The sequence below is a fragment of the Triturus cristatus genome, chromosome 6 (genome assembly GCF_964204655.1).
Source record: "Triturus cristatus chromosome 6, aTriCri1.1, whole genome shotgun sequence".
Lineage (NCBI taxonomy): Eukaryota > Metazoa > Chordata > Amphibia > Caudata > Salamandridae > Triturus > Triturus cristatus.
In genome coordinates this window covers 154,504,841-154,528,363 of record NC_140589.1, presented here as the reverse complement: position 1 = coordinate 154,528,363, position 23,523 = coordinate 154,504,841, and the positions used below count along the sequence as shown (strand labels likewise).

The 23,523-nt window shown below is 48.4% G+C and overlaps 1 protein-coding gene across 1 annotated transcript in view; it reads left to right on the top strand.

The window, feature by feature from the left end:
• The first annotated feature begins 2,745 nt into the window (after nt 1-2,745).
• TMEM63A (transmembrane protein 63A) overlaps nt 2,746-23,523 on the top strand; it is a 362,396-nt gene continuing 341,618 nt past the window's right edge. The window contains exon 1 of the mRNA XM_085610403.1: nt 2,746-2,867. The gene's annotated coding sequence lies outside the window, so the exon portion shown is untranslated. The remainder of the gene's footprint in view (nt 2,868-23,523) is intronic.

Below are 23,523 nucleotides of genomic sequence, written 5' to 3'. Positions count from 1 at the left end.
TTCACCGAGTTGTTCCTTCTGGCAGAGTCACATGGGTTGTATAGGGGTTGCCGCATAAATGTTATCTCAGCGCATTAAGGGCTGTTTATGGCAAAAGGAGATTTCTAAAAAAAAAAAGTTTCGCCTGATGTTGGCGAAAGAAAAGAAAAAGGAAGCTTAAATTAGCGCAGGTGAACTGACCCTGTGGGCTGCAGTACGTTTACCATATTGCAGATGTAAGAGGGACGAGGAGGTGGATGTAGCAAAGCATTTATTTGCACCACTAAAAGTGTACCTCACCGTTATATACCTTGGGAAATTGAATGTGTCAGAGCTATTGACTTGAGTGACGTTTCACAGATACTCTGTAATTGGATGTCCAAACATTATTCCCATGTACAGTGTCCAACAGACCCACGGAGGCTGTCAGACGCCGAACAGTGCCCTGGCAGCTGACACAGGCTCGTGCACTCTAAACACACGTGGAGGATAAATACATTTTAAAGACAGGTTTTTCAATCGCTCTCAGCTTTAGGGAGAATTGTATCCGTGTAAAAGCTAGTCTGCCATAACGGGCAGCTGTGTGTCCCTTTTTAAGGAGGTTCTCAGATGTTGGTTTTAAAGAGTTTCTTTCTAACGTTATGCTGGACTACATGTGTATGGGAGGGGGAGTACAATGATGTGAAATCATTTATTAAAAAATATCGCAAATAAGAATTTTGTGTAGGGCGAAGGAAATGTAATATGGCATTGTTTGAAAAGCAAAGAATAAACACAAGCCTGGGAGTTGTGTGCGAGTGGTGCGTGCGAAAGTGAAAGTGATCGCGTGCTGCTGCCCGCGTGCGCGCTAAGCAGTAAAAGGAGATTTTTAAAAAAGCATGGGAGTGGTGCGCGCGCATTAGTGATCACGCTGGAAGGGAGGCAGATGGCGGCTGCGCGCGTGCTTGCTCGCGTTAACGCAAGCTTGAGGCCAGCGAGGTCTGGCAGCACTTTGAAAACCCCAATACTAAATGTCTTGCAGGGCAGCGCATACGCTGGCTCAGGTGAGACCTAAAAAAGGAAACTTACCTTGCGCTCATGGCTCGTCGCCCCCATAAAAGTGACGCCCGGTGTGAACTGCCCCCTCCCTCACTCCCCCACGCCAGTGGGTTTAGCCGTTTCTTGTCTGACGTTCTTGTAAGACCAAATGGGTACTACTGCCTTAATTGAAATTGTGATTTAGAATGCTTAAATAGTGAGAAAGTTCCAGCCAGGAGCACCAAAATCCAATAAGGGATTCATTATGCTCCCCATCCATCAAGTCGCGCAAGAGATAGAGAGGCAGTGTGGTGTCACATTCATAGCAGTCTGTGTACCATTCATAGCAGTCTGTGTACCGTACTCCAGCTGCTCAGACTTTGCTATTAATTACGGGTGTATCACATGCTTTGCTGTCTTTGTTTGTTGTGATATATACGAAAAAGTGATGGATTGGATGCTTGAATTAATCTCAGCCACTGGTATGTACTCAGGGTTGCATCCCGCTCCATCGTGCACTGGGATGCAACCCAAGCGATTGCCAGTGGCTGAGATTAGTTCGAGCATTGCATCCATCACCTTGTTGCTGTTACAGTTGACGCCCTCAGTGCGCCAGGTATGCCCAGACACATAGCTAACAATATTTACAATTCCATGCGGGACTAGGAACACCAGAGCTAGTTTTCTCTTAAAATAAGAAAACAAGTCCTAGAATTCTATTTAACCCAGTATAAAACCTGGACTACAAGCCCCAGAATTCTAATTTTTAAAAAAACACACGCAGACTGTACTAGTCACGCATAAACCTTGGATACATGACAGCTAATGCCTGGGTGGGTCGTGGGTCCCGTGATCACTGTGCCATTGGAATCAAGCTATACCCAAATGATGAACCAATCCTGGGTTACTTGTGTTTCAGGCTGGACTGTCCCATTGAAGCAGGGGCAAGACTTATTTGGAGAGGTGTGGTGCAGTGGCCAGAGCAGCTGACTTTGGAGACAGGGTTCATGGTTTGATCCTCGACTCCAGCAGCTCAGCTCAGCACCATGTGACTCTGGGCAATAGCTCACTTAATTTCCAGGACGGCCCCCAGCGCCTTGAGACCCGTAAGGGTGAGTAGTTTGCGCTTTACACATACGGATTTACTGATTTCCATGAGGGTGGGTTCAGACTGAGGTTGCAAGGTGGGCAAACAACTATGGACTGGTATGCCACACGAGCACTACAAGTGACTGAAATGAATTCAAGCATTCCATCCATCACCTGTTGTTACGGCATATTTTTGTAAATGTATAATATGTGCAGAGTGTAGATCCGGTGTCGGAACATGGTACCTGGATAGGCAGCTCTGAACCGGCCCCTCTTTGTATTTAGCCGGATCATTAAAGCAAACCGTGGCTAACCTGCCATATTGATAAAGAGCGCAGACCAGTTGCAGCATATTCTACAGTACCCGCTCCTGAACTTTCTAGAATAATGTCGAAATAATGGAGCATATGGATGACCGATATAGGTTTCCTCTAAAAAAACACGTGGCAGTCGACTACAATATGCATTGCAGTCTGACCGCGCATTACAGAGCACAGGTCTCAGCCTGTACTTGCTCTCACGCCGTCCCTAAACGCACCGAGATCATTGCGCTCTAGCTGCGACAGGGCCTCGGGGCGCTGTGTGGCTCGGGCGGCGGCCTGTCCCGGGCGGGAGGCTGGTCCGGGCTGCCCAGCCCCCCCCAGCGCAGGCCCCGCCTCGGCGCGCATGGGCGGACTCAGCCCCGCTACTTTCACTTCTCAAACTTTTTTCCGGCCGGAGATCTGGGGAGCCTGGCATGCACCGGCCCAGGCGGAGCTGGGAGTGTGGGCTCACAGGGTCAGGTAAGGAGCGCCCTCCCCTGCCGCCACCCCGTGGAGCACTGCAGCCCGTGAAGGGCGCCCCTTCTCCCACCCCGCACCCTGGCCACAGTAGCGTGACTGTAACTTTAACAGATGTTTCCTGCTGTCGCATCACTTTACGCCCCGTCATTGTTTTTGTGATTTTTAACGACCCAAAATGTACACCTGGCTATGTTTTACTTGTTCTCTTTCCAAGACGTTGTGATTTTCCGCTTTCTGGATTATAACAAAGTTCGTTTCCATGTGTAACATTAACATATGCATAATAACTGCCCGGGCTGTGCTGTTCAGTGGTGGCAGAGTGCAGGGTGGGGGGGACGCCTGTCAGTCCCACCCTTGCAAACAGAGCTCTGGCTGGGCTCGTCACCTGTCCCTTCGCACCGGGGCTTGCTCGGTTCTTATTCCGGGATGTAGGCGGATGCCGCCCTGATGTATGCAGGGTTTCCTAATTTACACAAACCGCACAGAAGAGGCGGGCTCCGGCTGCCGCATACCTGCCTTGTGATCCTAGCAACTGTGAAAACCGTGTATAGAAAATACACCTCCGCCGGTTCAAGAGGGGGCCAGTGTAAGAAAGTGGATTGAAAACATCTTTCCTATTAAAAACAAGCATTGACAATGCATATAGGTTTGGATTTTTGTTGGAATTGTTTAGTAATAGTTGGGCTATTGCGTGTACTACCCTAGAAGGAAAATCCCGTATTGGAGCAATATGGTGGGCTCCGACAGTATGGAATGTAGGAGTATGGCCAGTGTAAGTATGCGGAAGAAGGACACATTATGTGGCACGGCAAACAGTGCGTCACAGATTGTGATCGTATTACTTCATTATTTTGTAAATTTTACATTTGTTAACTCTGTCTGGGCATTGGTTTGCACCTCATTAGTACCAGTTTAACACCCACATATAGCAGTAGGCTACAGTAAGGTGACCAGTAACCCTTTGCAAGGGGCCTCCCGCTGGGTGGCAGCACCTGTCGTTGCATTATTAGTGACTTTCGAACCAATTGAGCTAGAAACAAATATTTTTGTTAAAATCTGCAGATTATGCAGCAGATGATGGATTATGTGACAAATGCTGCAAATCTACAATTATGCAAAAAATGCAGCGGGCGCACAATCCTAGTAAATGCCCTTCTTGAATAGGCTGCATTAGTAAAGTTACCCCCATAAAGTACTGTTATGAAAATGAAGTCACTGGAGGAGATGCCGTTTGTGTTGCTAGTTGTGAATTCAAAAGGCGTACACAGAAATACTACATAGCAACGGGCCAGTACTTTTGTTCCAGCTTTAAAACAGCCTATGCATTCACAGATACTTTTTTTGAACAGTTGATTGCATAACGTCTATCGTTGGTTAACGTTGACTGTAGCCAGACCTAAACAGCCCCCTTCCCTATGTCGCACATTCTTGCCAAAGGCTAGACCAACATGTCAATTATAAAGAAAGATTGTATTCAAGCACAGTAACCATGTGTCCTGGGTCAAGGCCTTGCTCAGCCTCCCCACGTCGTGTTTTCCTGGGCATTTGAAAGACACAAGTGGTGTGAAACTGCGCCCCGCCCCGGGCCCTTCACAGCAAGTGCTGTGTGCGCCTCGAGCCCAGAAGGGTGTTCAGAGCCCTCTTTCCGTTCCAGCAGTCCAGTGTTTATACACGGTACTTTGTCGATTAAAACGAGTTAAAAGATTGCGTGCGTTCGCTGTCAGGGCCACGCAGATGTTCTGTTGCCAGTGTTTGTATAGCGCGCATTTTGCCTCGCTCAAGGCGCTTTTGAGGGTTTCGTGAATGTCTCCGTTGTTCTGGAGTTACCATCCCAGAGCAGTCTGGTTTAGTTTGTGGCGATGTGTTACAGGTATTGTGTGCTGGGCATGTTCAGGGGGCTGCGTCTCATCCATTGAGCCGGCGCCTGTGATTTTTGTGGGGGAAAAACCCCCAGAGGATTTTGCTAATTGTTTACACATTATCTGCAAAGTAGTTGCGTATGGGCCTCCTTACTCGTGTTATTTTTACCCCCCACCCCTCCAGAAATGACAAGCTCCACGGGAACTCCGGGGTGAGGCACCAGAATGACTGGTTCCCCGGTCATTCCTCATTTGCAAAGAACCCTCGGGGTCTGAGAAGTGATCGGCAGATAACGCCACCCGTGACGTCAGCAGTACCGCAGCACGGGCACCCCCGTGGAGGCGGCGTTACTGGCCGCGCTTTCGCCGCATTCATAAACGGGCCTCGTGCCGCATGCCTGGGCTGGGTGCAAAGTGTTCTGTATAAGACTGTGTTCTAGGTGCTTGGGAGCCGCGTGACCGCTCGGTGCGTGGCATGCACGGGCTGTGTTTGATGCATGGAAGGCGCTGCGCCTAATGTGTCCCGCTGCACCGTTTCCATGTGTTCAGGCTGTGGGTAGTGGGTTTGCATTGCTGCCGGTCTTAATTTGTCTCCAAACAGAAGAGCCCTCTATGTACTTCATTTAGACTAAAGCAAAGACATCACAAGTGTTTGCATCAAGATGCAGCAGGATTCTCAGAGAACGTAGAATAACCAGCTTCCGCGAGGAGGGCAGCTGAGCAGGGCCGCCGAACGATGGCTGTTTCTAGCGGTGCTTTGATTCTGAAGGCCCTAAAGCCTGTATGGCATTGTTTGCGTCATTCAGGCTTCAGTGCCTTCAGCACTAATCCTCACTTGTTGATGAGAACTCACTATACTCTTGGACTGAAGATTCCTGATCCTGCTCCATTTCATAGTCTTGTAAACATGTATATAGTGTTTACCTCCCCTGTGTGCGGTGCTAGAGTGCTTGTCCTCAAGGGTAGCAAGCTTCTTGGTCTAGGGTGTGTGGCTGGAAGTGTGTTTGACTTGTTTTGATCCTGTTAGGGAAGTGTTTCCATGTTATGTGTGTTGCTCACTGAGGTAGGGTTATTGTGTTACAGGCTCATAGCCGTGTGATCGATGATGAAGTGTGAGAGACATACGCACGTTGTATGGTTTGCGGTATGCTCAACTCTGCAAGTACCTTTAAAGTATTCTTTTTTTGTTCACAGTCCACTTTGCTGGTCACTGCAGTTTGATCATCTCCTGGAGTTATACACCTAGAAGTGGTGAAGGAACAGTGTGGTTTGGCCTACATACTTCCCCAATTAGCGGCCCTGCTGCAGGGGAGGCGCACACACTAATAGTTTTAAGTGATTCCCTTGCTGCGGAGAATAGCGCACACTGTGCATTCTATTAAACTCCCTACAATGCCACGTAAACTGTTGACATCAACTCTTAGTTCCAGACAAAGTACCTCCAGTGATGGGACTGACCGGACCCGGTGAACAGGGCAGGTCGTGGAAGAAGCATAATTTGCAAAAACCTCCAACATACATAGGGGCAAAGCCTTGTGCATGTTTCCCCGGGCACTGTTGAAGCCTGGGGATTAAACTAATTGGGTAGATCCAGGTTTTAACAGGTACATTAATCAATTGACACTTTTATCGTGAGTATCATTGAATAACACAGATGCTAGTTGTAGATAGTTTAATTTTTTCGGTCCTGAAGAATCGCTAGTGCAGATAACTATAAGCGAGAAACATGTTGACCCACACTTTCTAACAAGGACACCACTGCGCGAGATATTATACTCAGGCGGGTGCCTTGTTTATTGCTTTTATGTAGGGTAGGAGACCCCCAGAATAAAGTTTTTTTTCCCAAGGTACTCCCAACCCTATTTTAAATCGCCTCACCACGTCTACACAGTCTTGGCCCCACACCCGCACTTCACCGTACAGCTGTTGGATAGAAGATCGCCGATAAAGTGCCCCTATTTTAGGGTGCCCGTTGGTATTGCACCGCCGACCCAACGAGGAGCAGCCCAAATGATGAAGCATGACACCTGCAAGGGTGTGTGAGGGCATTAAAATCCAACATATGAATTACCAACGCTGACCCGTGAAGGGCATACTGTTGGTTCCTATCTTTCCTGACACCGTATATCCTGACTCTAGAGGAACAGCGTATTTCCACTTTGTTGAATACTTGGATTGGGGCCACCCTTATATGCTGGACCTCCCACTCTTGCTTGCATGGAAAAAGCCCCCCCCCCACGTCCCTCTTATTTGTGTACAACTGACCAGTAAACACCATTCCCATATCTCAGCAGGGTGGGTCGCATACTGAGGCCACAGTGATGAGTAATTGGACAGGATGTTTTAAAGCAGCACTGGAGTTATCTGTTAATATAATTGGTGTTCCTAGCTCCTTTTGAACGTTTCAATAATAATCCCTATGGCTTCCAACTGGTGTGAACAGGACAGGATTATTGCTATATCAATTCAATGTTATTAATCCAATCAATCACGCTCATCCTTCTGTAGCCCACCGCTGCAGGACCACCTCCAATGAAAAATACCACAATGAAGGGATCGCCGTATTCAGTAATCAGTATTTGCAAATGCAATTTTGTTCCCTACTGATTCAATCGCAAAGACAGATTTCCTTGAATTCACAGATCCACAATTTATTGCACGTCACTTTAGGATAGTGTTTCCACAACGATCATGACAGTCCATCAATATTGATTGACAAGCTTGTAGCAGTTCATCAACAGAAGTTCCTAATAAATTCTGCCAACGCGTTTCGTCCAACGTAGGACGTCATCAGGGCTATAGTTCAGTGTTCTTTCTGTGTAACTTCTACCTATCACGCAATAGGTTCTGATTTTTATTTTTCTTCTAAAATAATGGTTTCCAAAATGTCATGAGCACTGTATTTCATTAGGTCATCCGTGCCTGCTAAATTCCCAATCGTCAGTTCTTACATATATCCGCATCCAAATTCAACAACTATTTCCCTGTAAACAGCTATTATAGTGGTATTGTAAAAGCATCTTACTTATTTGCAGTCCAGTCCCTTCAATTAAAGACCCATTCAGCTAAGACGACCTCATTCCTCGCAGCCGGTCCGATAAATCTTGCTGTGAAAGTTAACATTCTCTCTAGTCCCAGACATGCCTCGTGTTGTGTGGCATTGGTGTTTGCTTTCCGTGTCCAGGCCCATACCATCTCTGTGCAAGCTGAAGAACTTTAGGTCAGCTGCTTGGCGAAGTGTTGTGTGGCAAGAGGCCTTTGGCACCCAGTGAATGGATTACAGAATCTTTGACTCTTTTGACTGAATTCTGGCACTCTGTCCAGGTCAATGTTTCAACTTCCATGCTTGAAAGCACTCAAGAATCTTGGAGTGATCCATTGCCAAAGGGGAGGCTTGCAAACAAAATAAACCACAAATGGGAAAGAGTTGAGCCGAAAAACAGAAAGGCAAAAAGCAACAAAAAAAAAAGTCATTACCCAAAAAAGTAAACACATAAACACAACAAAGCAAGCTTTTCCACACCTAAACAAGAAACTGTCTTTCCCCCAGCTGAAAGGAAACTCACAACAAAATAAGCTTTCCTGAAAAAAGAAAAGTACTCTCCGAATTTATGAATCAATCGTTTTTATTGGGCGGAAGTCCAAACAAAGGTACACAGCTTCCTGCCTACATCCAATGGCCGGCAGAGCGAGTCTTGGGCAGTAGTACACAGTGTTTAAGCCAACAAGCCGGAGGCCGGCTGCGTAATTAAGAAGATTACTTTAGGTTAGAATGCAACTTCCTCAATTTAAAAGAAGCAAAATGAGAAAACAGCCAGAAAACATGGCAAAAGGGAAAGTATATCAAAACATAACCCCTCCTCAACCCTAAATTCCCTCCTCCAACTATCCCCCCTCCACACCAGCCTTTGCCTCATGATTGATCAGCACCTGAAACCATTACCTGAGAGCATACGGCGTTATCATGACGCCGGTGGCTGGTCGTTAGCTAACCTCTCCAGTGGTAGCAGTTGAAGGATCTGCAAGTATTTAGGACAGGTGACTTCTCTTATTTCTTTTGTTAACAAGTGGACGAAAGGTGCCCAAAGCTTTGCATACTCCTTCCCCTTCACCCAAAGAGACATGCGTTCCATAGCCAAGAGGTACCACAGGCAATGTATCCAGGACAGCATATCAGGTGTGGATGGCGTGCCCCATTGTGCTAGAATGACCTGTCTAACCACCAGAAGCGCTAAGGCAATCTGCCTACCACGTAAGGATCTTAGTGGAAAGACCTTGGGGTGAGAGAGGCCAAGTAAGGTATACTCCGGGGAGAGAAAGCATGAAGTATCAAACGCTTCATCTATGTTGTCCAAGACCTCCACCCAGTAGCGCTGCATCTTCGGGCAATGCCATAGCAAGTGGGTTAAGGTGCCGGACATCCCACAGCTTCTCCAGCAAGGGTCTGTTTTACTCTTGTCCCAACCGTGAATTCGCACAGGCGTGTAGTACCAGTAAGAAAATACTTTAAAAGCGGACTCCGCTCCAGCTGTATTGTGAGCAGTGTGATGTGTCCTGTAGAGAATGTGTTACTATTCCCTAGGTGATAGTGGCCTGCCTATTTCAGTTTCCCAGCGGATCTGCGCCCTAGTGCGCTGCTCGGTGGTACGCGCAATGAGCATAGCATTCAATTCCGAGATAAGACGGCGGTCATCATGTTTGCGGAGTAATCATTTTTCAAATACGATAAGGGGCCTGGACATGAGAGGGAAATTAGCAAGTGCTGTAATCCAGTGGTATACTTGGCGATAGGGCTATGCATCATGTGCTAGTAGACCGTAATCGCGCTTTAGCTGTTCAAACGGAGCCAGTCCTTCTGTGTCAAAGAGGGACCCTACCCTCTTGCAACCCTCCTCCTGCCAACGCTGAAATACCGCAGACACCTGTCCCGGAGGAAAGTCTGGGTTGTCCACAATGGGGGTCATGGGAAAGGAAGTCCAACCTTTCTTAAGAGCCACCCTGTCCCAAACTCTAAGAGTAGGAGAAGTAACTGGAGATGAGTAGAGACCCCAAGCCCTGTGTTTACGCGGTAACCACAGTTCCCTCCAGATGTTGACGCCCGCGACGGCCTGGTCCATGAAGTTCCAGTGTTTGCTGGACATTGACCTGTTCCACTCCACCTGGTATCAGAGGCAGGCTGCCAGATAATAGCTTCCGATCAAAGGTAAGCCCATGCCGCCCTGGGCTTTCGTACAAGCCATTTGAGTGAGTGAGAGACGCTACAAACTTGTTGATGAGGGTTTGCAATTGTTTTATTGCCCGAGGTGGGGGAGACATAGGGAGCATTTGAAAAAGATAAAGAATGCGTGGCAAGATCGTCATTTTCACTGCCACAATCCTACCGAACCACGCTAGGTGTAGCTGCGACCAGGCGTCCAGCGCCTTAGTTGTCTGTTCCATTAGGAGTGTGTAATTGAGCGAAACTGTTCGAGCAATGGTCGGGGAAAGCCTGATACCCAAGTACAGAATGTCGCTCTGCGTCCATTTAAACGGGAAGTGCAGCTGCAAAGCATCCACCAAGTCTGGAGGGACCGACCGATTTTAAGATAGAGGATTTACTCAAATTGACCTTCAACCCTGATACGTCTCCAAAAGCAGAGAGCTCAGCAAGCAGGGCGGGCAGGGTTGACTGCGGCTGCGTAAGGGAGAGGATCACATTGTCAGCATAGAGGCTTATTTTATGGACATCTGCCCCAAATTTCAAGCCGGCTATGCTCTGGTCCACCCTGATATACATTGGGCCAACGGCTCCATATAGAGAGCTAATAAAAGCGGGGATAGAGGACATCCCTGACGTGTCTCCCTGGAAATTGGAAATAACGCTGACGTACACCCGTTGACCCTCACAAATGCCGTGGGTGCACAATAAGTGCAGCGGATCCATTTAACAAAGTTCTCTCCGAACCCGTAGTATCGCAGGGCCCCAAAAAGATAAGTCCATCCCACCCTATCAAACGCCTTCTCGGCGTCTATAGACAATAAGAAAGCCAGTCTACCCTAACGCTGCATGCTATCTAAGAGGTGGAGAAGCCGTTTCGTGTTGTTTCTCTCCCCTCCCCCCCCCCTGGCGTGTGGGAATAAAACCCGACTGGTCAGGGTCAATCAGATCAGCCAGGAGAGGGTTTAGTCGCGCCGCTAGAATACCCGTGAAAATTTTCGCATCAATATTAAGGGGGCTCTAGGATGACGGATATCGCCACCTCCGACATGGAGGGTGCTACCTCCCCATCTCTAAAAAGAATTAAACAGTTTGGTTAAGAAAGGAGCCAGCTCCTTACAGAAGGTCTTATAGAAGGAGGCCGAGAACCCATCGGGGCCTGGCGATTTGGCCAGTTTCAACCTGGAGATAGCCTTGATCACCTCCTCTATTTAAATGACAGTCAAGCTCCTCCGCCGTAGCCTTGGGGAGAGGTGTGATCCCACAGTCATTCAGATAAGCACATGGGTCCCGCACCGGCAGGTCCTGGCCAGTTTATAGAGTAGCATAAAACGTACGAAAGGCATCAACAATCCGTTTATCTGTGCTCTGCTCCTCTCCGGAGTGGTCCCTTATGGACTGAATCTGGACTGCCTGTGTTCTTGCAAGCAGTCTATGGGCAAGCATTTTAACGCATTTATCACTACTAAGGTAGAATTTGTAGCATAGACGCATGAGAGCATATTCCGCCCTATCAATTTCTAGGTGTTTTAAAAGGCGCCTGCGGTTCTCAAGCTCCCTCTACACCCTCGGTGCCCCAGTGTGCCTATCGATTGATTCAAGCTCCCCTACTTCCTTTTCTAATGTGCTGCGCTTCTCTTTCCGGAGTTAGTTATATGTTACAGAAATAGCAATAAATTCCCCCCTAGTAACCAATTTCAGGGCCTCCCATATGGCCGCCAATGGTGTAGAACCCACGACATTGTGCCTTAAGTATTCTTCTATCGTTTGCCGAATGCGCTGCACCGTATCCTCGGACTCCCATACGGCCGACAATGGTGTAAAACCCACGTCATTGTGCCTTAAGTATTCTTCTATCGTTTGCCGGGGGGAGGGGTAACGCCCACGGTCACTGCGCAGGGATGTGAACAGCAATAAGGGCATGATCCGAGAGAGAGCTGGGTGCTATCGTGGCCGTATGTAGTTGATACAATAGGGAAGTAGAAGCCAAAAAGTGATCTAACCGCACATATGTTTTGTGTGATGCAGAGTAATATGTGTAATCCCGTTTCGTAGGGTGCTGCGCACGCCAAACATCATGCAGCCCATTGTCTCCCAACCACTCCTGTCCCTTTAGGGAGAAACCCCCCGTTTGCTGTGTGCGTTATCCTGACCTGTCCAACTCTGTGTTCATCACAAGGATCCCCTCCAACCAAAATCGCTGCATCTGGCGACGTGAGAACCTCTGTGAGGGCTGAGAGGATGAAAGATTCCTGGTGTGTATTTGGGGCATAGAGGGACGCCATAGAAAGGTAAGTCCCGCCCCATTGCACTCTAATTGTGAGCAAGCGGCCTTTTATCTTGGCGAAAGTCGCTGTCACTTTGCCCGGAAAATGTGCCCCAATAAGGATAGCTACGCCATTCTTTATGGACGGGCCTGCTGACCAATATTGGTGTGGGAAGCGCCTAGTGCGCATACGTATGGTGTCTTTGGAAAGAAGGTGCGTCTCTTGAAGGAGATATATATCACCCCCGGTATTCTCAAGTAGGGACAGTACTGCTGCTCTCTTCACCGGGTTGTTTAGTCATTGAACATTGAGGCTAACTACTTTAAGTTCCTTCCCCATCTAATGGTGTGGTGGAATAGCTATCTGACGCGCCTACAGGCTGTCTATCAGGCCTGTGCAGAAGTAATTCCTCCCCTGTTAGTCCATAGAGGTAAGGTAGACTTACGAGCTGGTGCGGAGAACCCCAACAGACCCAAACCCAAATGATAAACCCATATACAGAACAAATAGAAAATCCCAAACATGACCAAAGTCTGTCAAGGCTCCAGGTGTCCAAGGGGTCATGGCTCGAGCAGCCGCCTGACCCATATCGGACCTATTTCGCGGAATGGCTGTTACCACGTCACTTAGGACAACCCTTCCTGTTCCCCCGACACCCATCTATGCCACCACTCCTGTGCAGCTAGTCATATACCTTAAGGGGTGTCCGTTCGGTCCGACTGCTGTGACATTGACAAGATCGGGACCTCACGTTCTTTGTCTCTCGTGGCTTGATCAGGCTTCAGGACGGGTGCCGCCTTCCCAACCCGTTGCCTTCTTCCCAGGCGGCGGACGTTCTCATCCCTGGGCTGCTCTGCGCGCGGCGCAGGTGAGATATGCTCCAGGCCGAGGATCTCCATGGCCGCGGCCAGCGAAGGAATCTGGTGTAACTTTCTATGGTGCTTGAAAACAATGCGGAAGAGGTGGCCCCATGAGTATGGAATACCTTGCTCCCGCAGATGTGTGGTGACCACCTTCAATTTACGTCGCTTGAATCATGTAGAGGCTTCTGGGTCCTGGAAAATGGTCGGCGTGTGGCCGCGGAACTGAATTGGTTGGGCCTCTCTCGCATTCTGGATAATGCGCTCCTTTAACTGAAAATCGTGGACACACACGAGAATGTCCGGTGGCAGGGCTTTAGTACCACGGGAGAGGCGCACTCTGTGCGCCCTGTCCATGCGAATGTCCGTCACCACCTCCTCCCCAAAACCTGGTGGAACAGCGCCCCCACGTAGGCTCTAAGGTCGTCTCCTTCTTTCCACGGCACACCCCTGATCCTCACGTTATTCCGCCGAGAGCGGTTTTCTAAGTCTTCGGCGTGCACCTGAAGGTCAAGATGCTGCTCTTGGAGGCGCAGCATGTCTTGCTGTAGTTGGTGGAGGTCCTCTTCCCTGTTGACATCATGCGTGGCTACTTTCTCTCCGACCTCATCCACCTCCCTCCGTACTTCCCTGAGGTCAGCGGCAAGTTGGCTCCTGAGTTCCTGTATGTCCTCTTTGATGGCCGCAAAGAGTTTCACCATGAAGGCCTTGGTGGCCGGGGCATCGTCACCATCCGTCGACCCGAGAGTACTCACGCCTGCCCCGGTGGTCGATCCCGACTGTTTCAGGAGTACTTTCCGAATTTAAAGTAATGTGGAATCCCAAAAAAGCAATGTATTCCAAGTTTTCTTTAGAAAAATCTCAACTATGGACCAGCCCATGCCTTTACCACACGCAGCATATAAACAAAGCGAGTGGAAAGTGCCCAAACTTCGTTCCCGTATGGCAAACTCACCCAACACTGGAAAGACCTTTTATTTCTCATGCAAACTACCCCTAAAGGCTTCAAGTTGGAGGGCCATAGTAACACAAAAATTGCCTAAGCTCATTCAACTTTTTAAAAAGTTTGCCCAGACATACTCTCTTAACTTGTCTAACAGCATTCTTGTGAATGCTAAAACCACATTGCTTTGGAATCGTAGTTGCAGACATACATGGTGAACTGTTCAGTAATGGCCGGTCTCTTATTTTATATCAGTTCTTTATAGTGCGTTAAAGAGCACAGAGTTATCTTGTAGATACGGCTATTGAAGGATTGGGTATTCTTCTGCTCGCGAGGCTGCAAAACTATCCACGGGATGACAGCAAATGACTACCATGAGATCCAATGATAAGAGGGCAACTATAGAAGGCATCTTCTTGTGACTCATTGCGAGCCACCCCGTCCCCATTTCAGTAGTGTTGCCACTTTAGTTTCTTTCTTCGCCTTCATCAATACTTTGAAGTTTCCATGGGGCGGAGCAAGAGCTATAGAAACATAATAAATAAATGTCTAAATTGACAATGAATCTAAATTAGCAAAAAACTCTTCAGTACCTCCAATTTAATATGATGTTTTGAAAGACGCAACCATAAGACTCGAAGGTCCTCATTGTGAGTGCCACCGGAAATCTGACTTGAGTTTCTAAACGGAGCAAAATTTGGAACTGACCTAGTGGTTTTTGTTCTCGACCCCAAATTCTTAGGTTTCCCGCTCCGGGTGGGTCAAAACATGCAGTTTTTTCATGCAACATTTGCCCCATTCCGAGATGTGTAGTGTGGGATGAGGTTAGTTTTGCCCAGGGAAATTCTGGTAATACCCCATGGTGAAATTACCAGTATCCCTTCCCATTGAACTTGGTTGGACCACCTGGTTGTAAAGTCTGCCAGCATCTAAGGTAGACCATATGCAGCAACGTAGCATGGAAAAGACCAACTTTGTCCCTACCCACCTCGCCCCTAAAACAATCTTGTTCTGGCAAATTTCGGGCAATACTTGAGCTTTGTACTGTCAGTTGAGCAAAACGAATTTCTGGAGTGCAGCAGCCGATACAAGTTTTCAAGTATGAAGAAGTTAGGCATCAAACGCACATGAATTCCAGCGGTGCCGGAGATTGTGATCTTGAACCGGAAGCCAAGGAAACTGGTTACAGTCGTCTGAAAAATGATGACATTTCCCTCGGCGCTTACGAAACAATCTAACTGCATGTTCTAGGCTTTGAGCTCCAGTCCGTGTAGGGTAAATAGTGTGATAATGACGTGTATCACTGAAGGGTGGCCTCTCATTTGTAAGGAGACAATTTACAAAAGCCATTCAATAGCCCAGGAAGTATTATTTTATGTACTCTTAGTTGCCTTTGTGAATTGGTCTCAAAACATCCAGCTCCCTATCAATGAAAGTGCAAAGAGGGCACCCTCCTTTCTGTTTGTACTCCTTGTATTTGACTATTCTCATTATATTATTATTTTAGATGTTCAGCGGCCAATTCACAAAACATGTAAGAGTACGTAAAAGAGTTCTGCAGGATTACTACTGTACATACTCCAAAATGCTTTTGTGAATAGGCCGATGGATGTAGTTTAATATGTGCTTTGTTTTGGGAAAATTGGTGTGCCCTGGCCGTGGAGGTTTGGAGTGCTCCTCTGCAAGGAAAGGGCCATCAGGCCAACATAATTATACTCTATGATGGTTCTACTTAATTGTGTTGGTAACTAAGGGAAGCTAACACGATTGCAGGTTCAGTGGTGCAGTAAGAGATTCTCCCAGCAGGATCCCACCCACCGCTTTCCGGTGCCCTGGCTTGTTAGCACTCGCGGCAGTTTAGTCAGTAGACTCAGCAATGGTCCCCCCCCGATGCGTGAAGAACTCGTAATCCACACCTATGTCTATACTCTCACTTCTTTGCCCCCCCATGATCTATATATTCTACTAGACCATTTTCTTTGCTCCCGGCATCTTATCCACGCAATTGACACACTGTGACTACCTGGGGCGGGTGATGTCTGATCATCATGCTATCCGCATCATCGATATTAGATGGAGTATGCCGCATTCCCTGGTCCCTACATGTCGACTTTCAAAGGACATATTAGCTAATGCGTCCTTTTGTGAGGAGCAGCATATGCATATCACCCGTTACTTTGCAGAAAATCATGCCACCGCTCAAGTTGTGCCATATAATGGGACTCTTTTAAAGTGGTAACCAGGGGCTTCTGCATGTAAAACATATATTGATTCGTAGAAAGCTTGCCTGGGATTTGAGGACTGCTGAAGAGGAAGTAAAAACCCAAGATAATCATCACCCTTCAGATGCAGTAACCCGTTGCACCCTAAGTGATGTGAAAGCGTGTTATGCCTCACTGCTAAAACGCCTGCAATGTTATCACTATGCGGAATATACAGCTTGAGTTTATGCGACGGGTGACAGGCCTGGCCGTCTTAGCCTCCTGCTTGCATGGCTGGTTCGTCAAGAGGTGGAGTCACGGCCTATCATGGAGATAGTGCAGGATGGTGGGCCAGTACTCAGACGATCTACTGCTATGTCTTCGGAATACGACAACTGACTTGGTCCCCATTTCGGCAGTCTTCCATGATTTTGAACAAGTGGCGGGACTACAGGTGAACTGGGGGAAATCATGCATTTTCCCTATTATTCGTGATGTTCCGACTCGGGAAATTCATCTAGGTTGTGAGCCATTGACATGGGAGACAGGTGAGGTCTGGTATCTTGGGGTACACCTTCATCACTCTCAACAAGACTTATTTGTTGGTAACTTACAGCAGGCGAATACGTCTCTTAAATCTCAAATGCAGTTTTTGCTATGATTTCCATGGGCCCTACTGGGTAGAGTAACCCTTTAAAAAATGATAGTCTTTCCCCGTCTACTATTTTACTTTGTTAACGTTCCATTATTTCTTAAGTGACGATTCTTTCTTGACTTAGACCAGGCAATGGGATATTTACTCTGGGTGAATGGGTGATGTAGGGTGCCCCTAAATAAGCTTCAGTTACCAGGGGGAGGGGGGCTGGTACGTCATCTTCCAAGACTTATTATTTTGCAACACAGCTGCAATGGGCGGCCAGATGGCTATCTGGTAATCTGTTTGAAACCAATACGAGGGATGGCCCCCGACCCCACATGTGATACAACAAATTCTTCATCCTACTATTAAGCTGCCTCATTCATGGACCTTACATGTTTGGATAGCTCGGAAGTGCTTAGCATGGGTTTTTCAGCTTACAAAGCGCACAATCCCTTACTCTCCAGTCACGCCGTTACAAGGCCTACCAGGACCCCATGGGCACTTTACTGCTGATCAATTAGCAACCTGATATGAGCATTCCATTGATATAGTGAGGGATTTGTTTCCGAATGTCCCCTTGCTTACATTTGACCAGATATGTCCAGAAAATAGCATTCCTCCAATTCAGTTTCTACTACATGAGCAGCTATTCGGAGCCCTCAGGACGCTGTGGGGTGTGATGGGCACAGAACCACCAACACACACAGTGATGCATGCTCTACACACCTTGGGAACAGATCGACACCTAAGAACATGGTTTTACAGAGTCATTATGTATCACACTGGCTTCTCTCTGAGCCAACTCCGTCAGGAATGGGAGGAGGATTTAGAGCGGCCACTACATGACTCTGAACGGACGCTAGCACTTGAATCTCCCCATACAATCTCTAGAAATGCTTGATTTAAAAACATTCAGTTTATGATTCTTCATAGGGCTTACCTCACACCTTCTCGTATAAACCGTATGTTCTCATCAGCCGAACATGCCTGCCCTAGATGCCGAGCGATGTTGGCTGACCGTAGGCACATGTTTTGGGCATGCCCGGACATGGGCGTAGGAAGTGTGGGGGACGCGGGGGATATATCCCCCCCTAGATTTTGGAGTGGGGGGGACACGGGGGACAAGGGTGGGGGGGACGAGGGGACAAAGGAATTTTCCCTCTCCCTTCTGTTATCGCAGGGCCATTAGCACGCGAAAGCGCTACCTAATGGCCCTGCACTTGACCTGCCTGGAGTCAGAGGCCACCCGCCCTCTGCCTTTTGTTATGCTGCAGGAAGGCTCAGCCGTTCTGGGAAGGGCAGAGAACGGAGAAAAAATAAACGCTGTCTCTTTTCCTTCATGGCAAGGACCGTGTCCACTACTCCTGATCTGCCTCTGGCGGCTGCCCTCCTCTCTTTATTCCTCCATCTCTTTCTGTCTCTGTCTCGCTCCTGCTTACGTGCTGATTTCAAGAGGCAGCTCTTAAGGTACTCTCTCTTGCCTCTCCTTTTCTTTATTTGTTCCCCTGTAAAATTGATCCAAAAAAGGCTGAACACTTTGGCTGTAAATGTCCTCATTTTCTGACCGTTTTCTATTGAAAAGAAAAACCTCGGAATGGAGAGAAAAAATAGTTAAATACCTAAATAAAGCAATACAGAGTGGACAGCAGACATGCCAGACTGTTATTTACGCGCCACTTTACAGAGTTTGCCAGTGAAAGCGCTACTTTCTTTTTATCTTCTTTCTTTGAACAACATTGTTTTCCCAGGGGGGGGGGTAAGTGCGCCATTCCTAAAGGGACTGCAATACCTGGTTGATGGGTAGAGTGGAAACGTTTAATATGATCGTTTTCAACTTTATAATTATTTTAGCTTATAAAATGCGGCTCTGTGTTTGGGGATGTGGTCTTTTTTTAAACCAAACTGCATACATTTTGAAAGGATATAAGCAATGGACATTGAAAGGGGTCCCTTCCTGGTCCTGTAGCCATGTCTTGAACTTTTCAGGCAAAATCACTTACTGATTTCTGAATAATGAGTTTAAACCCGTTAAGGTAACCATGTTTTTTTCTGATTACAGTTCACATGCTTTGCTTATTCTTGCATTTCCTATGAGTGTTTGCTTTTTCCAGGGTGTTATTATTTTTTTTTCAGGCAGCATTTTACTGTTGTCTAGTGCATAATTTGAATTTAGTCGCAGCACAATTGAGTTGTGCTGAAGGCAGTGCGAGTTTCTCTCAGTGGGGCAGTATGGTGTTCAGTGTGGGAGAGAATGTGGCACTCTGGCCAGAGCTTCTGAATTTGGAACTGGAGAACCATGTTCAGACCTTCATGAAAAGTTCACCATACCACACTCCTGACAGAGCTTATTCCGATGCTACACCTTAGAAGGCCCGATAGACCTTAGAAGCCCAGGTGTCTTAGCACCCGCAGGTGGACCTGTCCACCACAATCCATACTGCAGTTCACTTCCAGTCTTACGGGCAGGCATATGAAGAAGCACATCCTAGATCGACAGTGAATCTGTCACTGAGGTCACAAGACCCTTGAGGCCAGTCCACCTCACCCATTGGTATCTCCATTGGCCTTTTTCCAGCACTAGCAGTGCAACTTGCCAGGGGTTGGCAATGTAGGATTTGCATGCACACCAAACTTAGGGGGTGATTATAATGGCAGTGGGACCGCCACGTCACCCCGTCGGTGGCGGTCCCACCGCCATTGGTGACTGCATCACAGCCCGCCATATTACAATGGCGGGTGGTTACCTGGTGGTCGGAAAGACCAACCACCACGCACCCGACGGGCTTCTTGAGTCCGCCGGTGTGGTGGAGGGGCTCGTGGTTCCTACAATGCTGGTGGTGCCTACCATGCACCGCAGCAGGGATTACGATGTCCCTTACCCGCCAGCTTATCAATGGCGGTTCACCTGCCATGGAAATGCTGGCGAAAGGGACATTGGGGGCCCGTAGCAGGCCCCTTTACCTCTGGCCCTCAGTCATGGGTCCTGGGGGGCATCTATGATGCCCCACAATATATCACTGCACCATGTGGCAGGCACCGATATATTTAACATGTTACTTTTTTTTTTACTTTGCGGCGGATGATGCAGCCAGCAGCACCTGCTGCAATGTAAAAGATAGGCACTGCGAACACCGTAGTGGCAGTCGCATTGTAATGCGTATCGTGGGGCCTCCACCTTTAAGGCCAGCGGTCCCATTCCCCGATTCGATGGCGGTGGTACTGAAGTCCGCCTGCCATCGTAGTCAGCCCCCAAGTTTGCATTTTATGAATATGATTCAGCGGGAAATAAATTGATGTTTGCAATTTAATTGACTTTGGTTGGCCTCTTATCTATGAGATTTCCCTGTTGAATGTGCCTTTACATTATACATTTTTGGTTGTATGAATTGATTGCATACTACACTCTCCTACAGGTATTAATTTGAGTGTCATTAGGAGTGTCTGGGACCAATTGTTTTCTTAGGAATTGTTTTCTTTACTAACCTTTGCAAAGGGCCCTAAACGTCACAGAAACACAAGTCACATTTCTTTTAGTAATTTGTGATCCGTTTGAGCTACAAAATTGTTTTGGAGGAAATCGTTAGATTATGCAGCAGATGATGTATTATGTGGCAAATATGATACAGCCATAATTAAGTGGAAAACATTTTTCCACTTAATTTTGCCCCAACATTGTAGTTGATCAATTTGTAAGTTCCCCAAACCCAAAAGTCGAGTTTGGGCACAATTTGCATTTTAAAAGCAGCCCTATAACACAGGGCTACTTTTAAACTGACCTCAGGCTTCAGCAGTGCACACATGCAAGCGCAGAAAGGGCTGCTGGCCTCTAAACTGCTATGCCTTATTATATTCTAGGGACTTAAAAGTAGTTCTAATCCCCCTGCCCTATTATGTACTAGGGCCTTATAGGAGAGGTCATGCCAATCATAGGGGTACCCTAACCCATAGTGCACCCTAGTGTATGTAGGTGTTTTCACTGTATTTTTAAGTGCCTCTTTCAGAATAGCACTGGCTGTTTAGGCAGAGGCCAGGGTCAGTCAGTCAGGTACCACCAGTACCAGTCAGCAAAAAGTTGGGGAGTGCCCAGGGCGGCTTTGCAACACTAGAGAAACACAAACTCAGAATGTAAAACATAACACCATGGTTGGGGGGGTTCTCTTCAATAATCAGAATTGATTTCTATCCTAATGAACCCATTTTCGAAAATTAGAATAGGGAAAGACTGGGGAAAAATCATAACGTTCTAATCTATACATTGAAGTTTTTATGCAGCTCTTTGATGACAGTTAATAGCTCACTGTTCAATGTTAGGATTTTAACTTATAAACTTCAAATTCCAAAAGAATATTTCAGACAAAAGCAGTAACTCACTGACCTATTGAATTAAAACTTTCACTAGACAAGCCTTCGATCTCTCTCAAAAAAGAACATTAATCACCAAAGTTATCTTCACATTTTTATTGTTGCCTGAAAATTGCTGGGGACCAGGAATGTAGCAGCAGGTACTTTTTATGTTTAAAACTTTTTATTGAGACAAAACAAACCATGGGGGAGGGGGACAGGAGGCAGGATACATGGAACACAGTCAAAGAAGAGGGGATGTATCTCCAGAGGGTTGGCAATAGGTGGCGCGGTGGCTCAAAGGGAAGAACACAGTGACTGAACGCTAGAATTGCAAGCTGTGGAATCCCACGCGCGTATCCGAGACCCCAAAGCTGAGCAAGAGCATCCCCCCCCATCAACACCTCAACAGAACACCATCCCCCCCCCCCATCCCCCATCCTCCCAGTAACAAAACAACAACCCTCCCCCCTCCCCCCCGTCCTATGGTCCCGCATCAAAGCAGCCCAAGCCAGGAAGCCCCGCACTCCCCCCCCCCTCCCCGGGGGTCCCCATCTCACATGTAAGCTAGTCCGCCGGGGTCACCGGCGGCCTCAGTCTGAGAAGCCTAAGGTACCTCGGGCAGGTGAGCTCCCGGAATTCAGTGGACAGCAGCGCTAGAAAGGGTTGCCATAGCTCTTCAAATTGGTCTATCTCCCCCGCAACCGTAAGCGACAGCTTCTCCATCCCCAGCACGTGCCAGAGCCTATGCAACCAACCGGTGATGGAGGGGACGGTGGATGTGCGCCAGTGGACTAGAATGTTCTGAACCGCAGACCCCAGCGCTATTGCAATCTGCCTACCCCTGCGGGACTTCAGTGGGTACATTAGGGCATTGGGGAGGCCCAGCAGGACATACGCCGGGAGACGCGGCAGCTCTATCCCAAAGTGCTCATCCACCTCGTCCAAGACTTCTTTCCAGTAGGCGGTCAGCACTGGGCAATCCCATAGAATGTGTGTAAGGGTACCTTCCTGCCCGCAGCTCCGCCAGCACCCCTTGTCAGTGTGTTTATGCATTTCATACAGTCTCTCCGGGGTGTAGTACCAGTATGTGGACACCTTAGTGAATGTCTCCGTAAGGCCCGTGTGGTATGCAGAGTGCCGAGCCCGATACGCAATTTGGTCCCATTCCTTATGGCTGAGTGTCCTACCCAATTCCCTGTGCCAGCGCTCCCTCCCCGGGTTATAGTAGTGAAACGGCGGGGGTTGTAGGTGTTTATACAGATCAGTGATCAGTTTAGCGTCGGAGGTCCGAGTAGCCAACCACCGCTCATACGGTGTAATTGGACGGGCAGCGGTGGCACGCACCTGAGGCTGGAGGGCCCAATGCCGAACTTGCATGTAGCGCAATCTGTCCAGCTCCGTCAGGCCGAACTCCTGGCGGAGTTGCTGAAAAGGAACCACGCCCTCCGGACCATAGATCTGGAAGAGTGCCCTGCAGCCCGCCCGTACCCAGTGGGAGAAAACCCCCGGCTCCATCCCCGGGGAGAAGTCCGGGTTGCCCGCAATGGGCGAGAGCGGCGAGGGGAAGGTGGTGAGGCCCCGGGTTTCGCAGACCGCGTCCCACACACGCAGGGGGACCCGCGTAACAAAGGAGGCGTAAAGATTAGGGGGGCGGTGCGTGCGGCGCAAGAATGGGACCTCTTGTAAGGTGCGGCCCGCCACTGCCTGGTCTTGAAAAAGCCAATGTTTGTCGGACTCCCACCTGCTCCACTCCACCAGGTAGCGAAGCTGTGCCGCCTGAAAGTACTTACGGAGGTCCGGAATGCCGAGGCCCCCCGCCTCCGGAGCGAGCGTGGAGAGGACTCTCTTCATGCGTGGCCTGCGGCCCTGCCAGACAAAGCGAGAGATGTCAGCCTGCATTTGTCGGATCCAGCCCACCGGGGGCTGGAGCGGAAGGGCTCGGAAAAGATATAGTATCTGGGGCAGCACCGTCATTTTGACCGCCGCGATTCTCCCCAGCCAGGACAGCAGGCCTTTGTTCCATCGGCCAAGCTCGTCCTTGATCTTCCTGCTGAGGGAGGCATAATTGGCCGTAACCATCTCCGATAATGTAGGCGCCAGCAAAATCCCCAGATACGGCACCGTGGACGAGGACCACTGCATGGGGAAGAGCCGTTGAAGATCCCTCCTGGTGTCCGCAGCCAGGGACACGTCTAATGCCATCGACTTGCTCATATTCATTTTGAAGCCGGCCACCCCCGCAAAGGCGTCCAACTCTCGGAGGCAAGCAGGTAGCGACCTCCTAGGGTCATCCAAAGTCAGCAGGACATCATCCGCGTAGAGACTGACGGTGTGGACGTACCGGC